This window comes from Haemaphysalis longicornis, unplaced genomic scaffold (genome assembly GCF_048455015.1).
Source record: "Haemaphysalis longicornis isolate Haplotype H1 unplaced genomic scaffold, Haemaphysalis longicornis Haplotype H1 scaffold_1, whole genome shotgun sequence".
NCBI lineage: Eukaryota > Metazoa > Arthropoda > Arachnida > Ixodida > Ixodidae > Haemaphysalis > Haemaphysalis longicornis.
The window spans coordinates 101,729,722-101,738,112 of NW_027526203.1; positions in this window are offsets into that span (position 1 = coordinate 101,729,722).

The window sequence follows — 8,391 nt, forward strand, 5'->3', positions numbered from 1 at the left end:
AAGGCGCATCAATTTCTTCTCATACACCATCGTTCAATTAACCTGTGTGGGTACAGCTACGCTGTTGCTATGTCAGAATGTGCCGGGTTCCGGGAAGGTTGAAATTCCTTCTCTACTACGACGACGATGATTGAAAGGTGAAGCTTTCTTGCGTGCAAAAATAAAATGGAGAACTGCCAATGTCAGCAGCCGCAGACAAAGTGAAAGCGTCAAAGATCAAAGTTTGAGTCCAAAGTCAGCCAACAGCAAACTAATCCCTCACCGGAAAGTTGGCTGCATAGGGTTTTTGCTGTTTTTATATGTTGCTCAACCCGAACCAACCTTTTTCGAAGAGTGCGTTCGGGTGGTGTTTTTCGGGCGTCGGTTGTGCGTCAGGTCGTGAACCGTTTTGTAGAGTAAGCAACACTGGCCGAAGTTGAGCATGTTCGGCACATATTCAACATATTCGGGGAATATTGAACATATAACATATAAGACACAGACAGGCAATAAAGAAAAAAAGTTGTCCGTGCAATCGCATAGACGTCGGCTTCACCACGCGGGGGACCCAGGTTCGATGCCTACCAGGGGAACCGTTTTTCTTGTTTCATCATTATCACCACCATCATTATCATCATCATCATCATCTGATCCTCCGTTATTTTGTAAAGTGGGCTTTCCTGCAGTGCATATTGGTTACAACACGGCCCTCAGTGAGACCGAGAAAGCTTTTTTACCACGCGCACATATTTTTGGGATGCCTGCTCCCACGGCTGCTATATTAATATTTCAGTTTACGTTGCTATTTATTAATTCACAACTTGTTCGCTTGCTTGACTGATTGATCTATTTATTTATAGGTCGAAGTTTTTTATTATCGGTCAAAGGAACATCTTGCTTGGACGTTTCCGAAGACAATCTAGATTTAATTTTTATGTTTATTTCTCACATACGCACGCGGGATTTGTTGGCAAAAGCCGACGCGTCATCGTCTCGCCACGCGTGCTTCGCAGACATCGGGCACAACGCTGTGCTTATATTGAACAACCAGCGTATGCGGCGTTCGGGCTTCCAATAAAGAAGACTACGTTTGAGGCACGCACAAGCACAGGTATTTTTGTATACATTTGCTGGGGAGACACTTCACACAAACGCGGAAAAAGTCATCACTAGAAGCCGGATTTTTAGACCCTGAAAAGGCGCGTATCAAACGCCAAACATGGGCAGATAAAACAAGGTTTTCAGCTTCCGACATCGTAAATATAGGCCCATAAATGCTTACTTAAATACAAATAATTTTTATACAACGGGAATAAAAAAAATTTAAACAAAGGTGTGAGAGGCCTGTCTCTACGACCGGAAAACCAAATTTGTTATTTTTATGACGGAACAAATGCGCCAAAAGGCGAAAATATGACTGTTGGAAATTCCATCAACCAACTATCAAGGCAAGGTTGATTCCGTTTCGGAAACCGTGATGTATGTGTGACGGAGGCTACAGGAAGTAACGCTGCTTGGAGGAACGCTGCGCCTTGACGGCATTGGCGTGATGGCAAGTGTGACTGATGGAAAGCAATTTCCCCACTGAGGGATGAGAGCAAGCCAAAATTCATTCGATAGCGATGGGGTTGTAATAAAAGAAACTTAACTCTTTGAAAAAATTACGATAACTGCCTTTTCGAACAGGTGTTGCCGAATACTTGGCCTTTTCTCCAGAAGGTACTTTGATTAGTGCTTTTTTGTTTTGATGCCACAAAAAGGAGGGCTTGTATCGAATGGCATTCCTTTTATTTGCCGTTGTTTGTGCGGGGGGATCAGTGCCGAGCCCTACGTTGAAAACGTGGCCAGCTTTTTTTGCTGTGAAAGGGGCAGAGCGGGTTCATTTTCGCTGTACTTTAATTTAACGCTGGCCCAGCCCGCGGACAGAACGTCCGTGGCACGGCTTATACTGTATGCGGCAGAGACTACCGGCCTAACACTTCGTTGATCCTCTTTAGTTGTAATCAGCCGCCATGAGACAGGTTCAACCAGAGTATTATTGCGCAACAAAATTTTCAGCTAAGGGGCGGATATCACGTCATTTACGTTTACGCGGTATACGTTGGCTTTCGGAGGGGAGAACGCGGCGATTTGCGATATGTTTCAGGTTGAGATGGCTAGCTACATGGCTTAAAGTGGGGCTCATTCTGGAAGATCGGTACGAGAAAAACAGGCGGTATGACTGCCGGAATTGGGTGCCGGCAAGGACACCCAGCGGTAAAAGCGGGCGCAAGCGTCCCCCCAGCCCCCGGTGCCCGGGCTTTCTCAGAGGTGGTGCGCGTGGGAAAGGCTCTGCTAACTCCGCTCTTCAGGTCCTTGGGGTCTTCTGCTTCGAACATCTCAGCCTGTAAAGGTGGATCATTGGACGGGTGGCCTTTGGTTCCCGACTACTGGCAGGCAAGAACACGTCTTAAAAAAAAGTAAACAGTACTGACAATATTGGTTTGTTTGTTGACGATCTAATTTGATAAGCCGAAATAATGCCGCTTGCTGGAAGTGTGGCTGCGTTTGCGGAGGTAGTCAGACTTGTACACGATGTACAAAAGTATGCCTACCTCTGTTTTGTTTCTTGTATTTGAGGGAGCTTTCAAAAACGGCGAATCGCCAGAAACTTTCAAGCGCACGCACACCATTAATATTACAAAATCTGAGGATCCTTTGAAAAGGCAGTCTGTAACAGGATATCGACCCATTACTTTGGCCAACACAGATTACAAAACATTAAAGAAGATTATTGCAAAAAGACTTCAGAGTTTAATCAGTATGATCGTATGTCCCCATCAGACGTGTGGCATTAAAGGTCGCAGTATTGTAACAAACATTCACGTAGCGCTGAGTGTCTTGGTGTGCTGTGACATGTTCTTTCGCAAAGTACCCATGCTACTAGGGGTTTTTTAGAAAGCTTTTGATCGCGTAGGTCATGGGACCCTGTATTCAGTTTTGAAGCATATAAATGTTGGAGATATTATTTGAAAGAACGTTAAAATGGCGCATAATGACTGTTTCACGGAGCTGATAGTTAACAAAAGTGTCACCTAGTACATTCCCGTGCTGTCATCAGTGAGGCAACTGTGCCCTGCTTCCGTTTTGTTGTTTTGTGTTTTATAGATCCCTTTTATTAGAATTTAGAAATGATAGTTATGTACGAGGATTGTGTTGAGTGCAAGTGAAGTCAAGCTGCTAACGTATGCTGATGATGTGGCCATATTCTGCACAGAAGAACCAAGCGTTAGTAGAGCTGCCACGATAACCAAAGAAATTTCTGACGTCACCCGAAGCTCAGTCAATTGGCAGAAGTGTGCCGCATTTTGGCACGGAAATTGGGAATCGACGCCGACTGTTTTTGAGCCCGTAAACTGGACAACCACGCATGGGCGGTACCTTGGGGTACCGATGGAGAGTTATTTGGACAGCAATCAGTACTGGGAGGACAAAACCCAAACACTGCGCGTTGAAGCCACAATGGGGGCGTACAATTTCAGTTTTCGCAATGGCCACTGTCTGCAACATGTTTTTTTCTTGCGAAAGTGGGGTTCGTGATGCAAGCTATTCACTGTTCCCGTATTCATGTGAATACGTTGCATCGTCTTTTTGCTTTTTTATTTTATTTATTTTATTTTATTTCTTTATTCACAATACCCCAAAAGACCCCAGAGAGGGTGTATTAAATAGGGGGTTACATTTTCACATGTATTCCATAAGAGTAACAAAAAAATCAAAGAAACAAAGAAACAAAAGGGGAATATTCAAACAGAGAACGCAAATATATACTTCAAAAAATTAAAACGAGCGCAAAGGACGAGGACACAGAAACACAGTAGACGGGACGAACGCTCACTACCAATAATTTTATTTCGAACCCTCCTCAGGGGGATGAAACTCCGCCGTTTTTCAGTCCCGTGCCTGCAGCGATCCTAACGTTTGGGGGCTGTACTACATGCGAGCATAAATGAACGTTGTTGTTGCATCTTATATTTATTACTAGGTTACTTATTAATTACGGAGTTTTTAATATGAAAGTTGCAGTTCGAGATAGCAAAAATACAAGCGCCACCAGCAGTGGAAAAGAGGAACCACGCCTTTGTGCTTCGCACCGCTGAAAAGGGGCGTTTCTTGTCGCGCCCATAGGTATGCTACGATCCACGGTGTTTCGAGGGCCGTCTTTACCACCGTAAAGTGTGTTTCATCAAAACAGACGCATGAATGGATTCGCGCCGTCATCACAGATGGTGCTGTACTGAGTGGTGTCAAAATTCTTCACGCCAGGCCGGCATGAACTTCTTCTGGATCCCGGCGGACGAAAGGTACTGTCTGAATGCTGCTCGTTTTGCTTTTCTACGCTTGCACGAGATAGCAGGATGCGGTTGCAGCAGTAGCTGTATAATTTAAGTGAGCATGCACGTGCACTATCTATTTATTACATTCTGATTGTCTTCTTCGACTCTTGAATGAAGCATGAAATGCGCAGCAGAGCATCTGGTAATTAATCCAATCACTACATTAGCTACACACGTTGGTTTATACGTGCGTTATTGATTTAATGCGTTTCGATCGTGTGTTTTGCATTTTAGCGCAAGTGAATGCACGGTATGGAGCCAAATGTATATGAGGCAACATATACAATAACTAATGGAACAGTGTGAGCTTATCTGCACTATTTTTATTATATTTTGATTGCCTGCGTTTAGTTTGTTTTCGTAGCATGCATTGCTGTTAATATTATTAATAATATTGTGATTAATATAATTATTGCCTGTATTATTGTTATCGTTATTATTATCAGCCTGTTTATGCCCACAGCTGGACGAAGGCATCTCCCATACACTTAGGCTCAAAGGCTGGGTCCGCAAGTTCATATCGTGTTGTTAGCTCTATGTTAACTAAGTAGTGACTACATCAATTATTTTATTGCGTTTCAATTGTGTGTTCTGTGTGTTCTGCATTTTGTCGTCACGTGAATCAACGGCACATAGCAGAATAAGTTTGTAGCAATAACTATACAAAGTAAGCAATTACTTTATATGTTTATAATACAATCATAACTATAATTCCGCCACTTATAATTTATAATTTAACCTTCAGTTCCGAGCTTGCAGTTTCAGCTTTAGCACAAGAACGATCGATATATTCACAAGAACGCAGTTAAAGCTATAAGCCGATAAATAATTAGACAGTGCAGGCTTAACCTTTGCTAGGAATTTATTAAAAGTTTTTAAAAAAGGTTTTTATACCCGGTTTATTGCAGCACTCAAGAAATACCTGATGAATACATAGGGCGCCAAAGTATATATGCATGAATAATTACTTAGCGATTTTGGTGTGGGATGGCTGCTTTTGTCTGCAGAAATGTATTTTGGATTAGGAGGAAAGGTGGGTCGTTGCCACCGAACATTATCATCTCACAAATAGAAAAACGTATCTGCGTCTCTTAATAATAAAGGCTGATTTTATTTTAAATTTGCCTTTACGATTGGTCACAAGTCGTCTTTGTAGCCAAAATCAATTTAAGAAAGAAAGATTCCTAATATATCAGATAACGTTTATTTCGAATACAGATGCTAGTTTTCACTCAAAACTACGTGCGTCTTAAAGCAGCAGTAAAGATAGTATTCATTCTAACCCAAATATACACACGTGCTTGTTGATGTTCCAGATCTCGCGTTTGGCTCCAGTGTGCGAGAAGGCAGAACCTGGCTCATTTACCACCTCGACAGATCTACAGCAGCTACCGGCTGTGTCCTGCCCATTTCACCACCAGAGACTATGCGGACCTTGGACAGATTTGCACTGGCTGGATACCTAATTAGCATGCGGCCATGTGCCATACACTTTTATTTGCGACTAAAAGTGTAAAATATCCAAGTTGTGTTTTTACTGTATGAATGGTACATTTAGCAATAAAAATGAAAATACCTGTACTCTTTATCCTGGTCTAGATTGTGTGTACTAATCAACCAAAACAACGTCGTACTTAGAATAAGTGGTGCAAAAAGAAGTGGACGCGTAAAACTTCATCAATCAGAACAAAACAATTGCCCTTTCGATAATGTGGCGGGTTGCGCAACAGGAAAAAGGTCGTGCGCTGGCCATCTGAATATCTTCCACTCGCTCAATTTACCTTCCATGTGCGTCCCAATTGAATTTGGTGCTAATTCGCCCCCCCCCCCCCTGCTCGGCTTTTAAGTCCTCATCAAGATGGCGTTTCTCAGTGCATGTCTGCAACGCGCCGCCATGTTTTTAGTACCGCCCCCAAACACCAGGGGTTTGTCCGGCGCTTCTAGCGAATATCGCGTCCCATGCAAGGTATAGGAAGTTTCACTCCCCTGCCCTCCTCTGCATATAAATGTCAACACCACAGAGGCGCGCCTGCGCACAGACCACCTGAAGCGCAAGCCACATGCGCGCTACCGATTGCGACATAAAAGGCGGGAGTCGCCCTCCCCCAAACATACCGACATCGTACTGACACAGTCTGTGCCCCTATTTTTGATATAGTAGGCCTCCAAAAGTTCGCGTGCCACCGTGTCTCTGCTGCGTCCCAGCACCCTCAACTCATGGAAGAACGACACGCATTTGCATTTTGCGCAGTGCGCAGGAAGATTCGCACCGCTATCACTTGTGAGTGATGGTTCATGTTCACGGGCCCGGTCGTTGATACACCGGCCGGTTTGTCCTATATAGGACTTGCCGCAGTCCAGTGGCAACTCATAAACAACAGACACTGCACAGTCCACATAGCGCGTGGCGTGCTTCTTACCGCAAGCCGCCCCTCTCCTTGCATCCCCAGGGATGCGCGCACACAACTTCGACAGCTTTCGCGGGTGCTAAAAAAATGACAGGGACATTGTGCCTGCTCGCCACCTTTTTAAGGTTATGTGTCACCTTGTGGATATATGGTATCACCTCGGGCCTATCGGTGCTCTTTTGCCTTTCTTTTTTTTCCCTCACCCTGGCTTTTAGTTTCTGGAGCAGGGATTCCGCAGTCGCCACCAGAATGGTATTAGAATACCCTGATCAGCGGAACCTCTCAATCTGTTGGTGAAAACTGTTGGGGGCCGCATGTTTGCAAGACTTTTGTAGTGCGGATTCTAGACAGAGCGTAGCAATTGCTCGTTTTACCATCTTTGAGTGGCCCGAATTGAATGCCAGCAGTGGTTATCGCGAGTGTGGGTTGTACGCCCACATACATGGGTTTGCAGCACAGATAGCTTAAGATCTGCAAACTGCAAGTGCCCCTCGGCACTTGCAAGTGCCCCTCGTCCCGTCTACTATGTTTCTGTGTGCTCATCTTTTGCGCTCATTTTAATTTTTTGAAGCCATGAACCAACACGCCCAACAAAGCATTTTATTAAATATATACACACAATGTGACCTTGAAAAGAACAATAATGCAAATTTTTATACATAATGTCAGTGAAAAAAGACATGAATACAATACAAATGGCTCAAATTTTAACGCGAACACAGTGTACAACCCATCAGCTGAACAAAACAAATGAAAATGTAAAATACAGGGCGAAAAAAGAAATTAACGCACGTTTTTAAAGAAGGGAAACAAAAACACAGAATGAGAGCATAGCGTTAGATTAGCTCTTGGATTATTTCTGAAATATTGTGTTGTATTTTTGCGAGGAGATATGTTATCTAGGCAAAAGAGCGCAAAAAAAAAAGACAAGGAAGGAGAGAGATACACGAAAGGAACGACGCTGTCTCTTACGTATGCGCAGTCCCTGTCGTGGATCTCTCTCTGTCCTTGTCTTTGTTGCGCTGTTTTCCCTAGATTATGTACCAACACGCCCCGTTTTCCACGTTGAGAAAGGTGATGCTAGATTATTCCATTCGACTATGGTACGTGGAATGAAACACCGGGCAAAGAAAAATGAGCCGCAATTTACGCGTTTAACTTTGTAGGAATGGTAGCGGCGTGGAAAAGTTACGGGAGGTGGTTCGAAGAAATTATCGTGAACTGAAAGCTTATGGAGCAGGCGGGAATGAATATGCGGGAATATGAATAGGCGGGAAAGTTGGCCACCATGGGCCAGATCCTGTAGTTCGGTGCGACGTATTAGTGCTGCGACGCTAGAATGACGTGAACAGACTGAATATATGAAGTGAACTGCACGGTTTTGACCAGATTAAATATCAGTTATTCTATATGCTTGGGGGGTGGGGGGGATCCCAAATGGCTGATGAATTTTCTATTTTAGGAAGCAATAGTGTAGTAAAGGCAATTTTTCGAATGTTAGAAGGAGCATGTTTAAGGTCACGCTTGAGAAAACCAAAAGAGCGATTATCGAAAGCCAGGATGTGTTTTATGTGGTAATGTCATGACAGGTCAGGCAGTAAGTGAATTGCCAGATATAAGTAGAGACG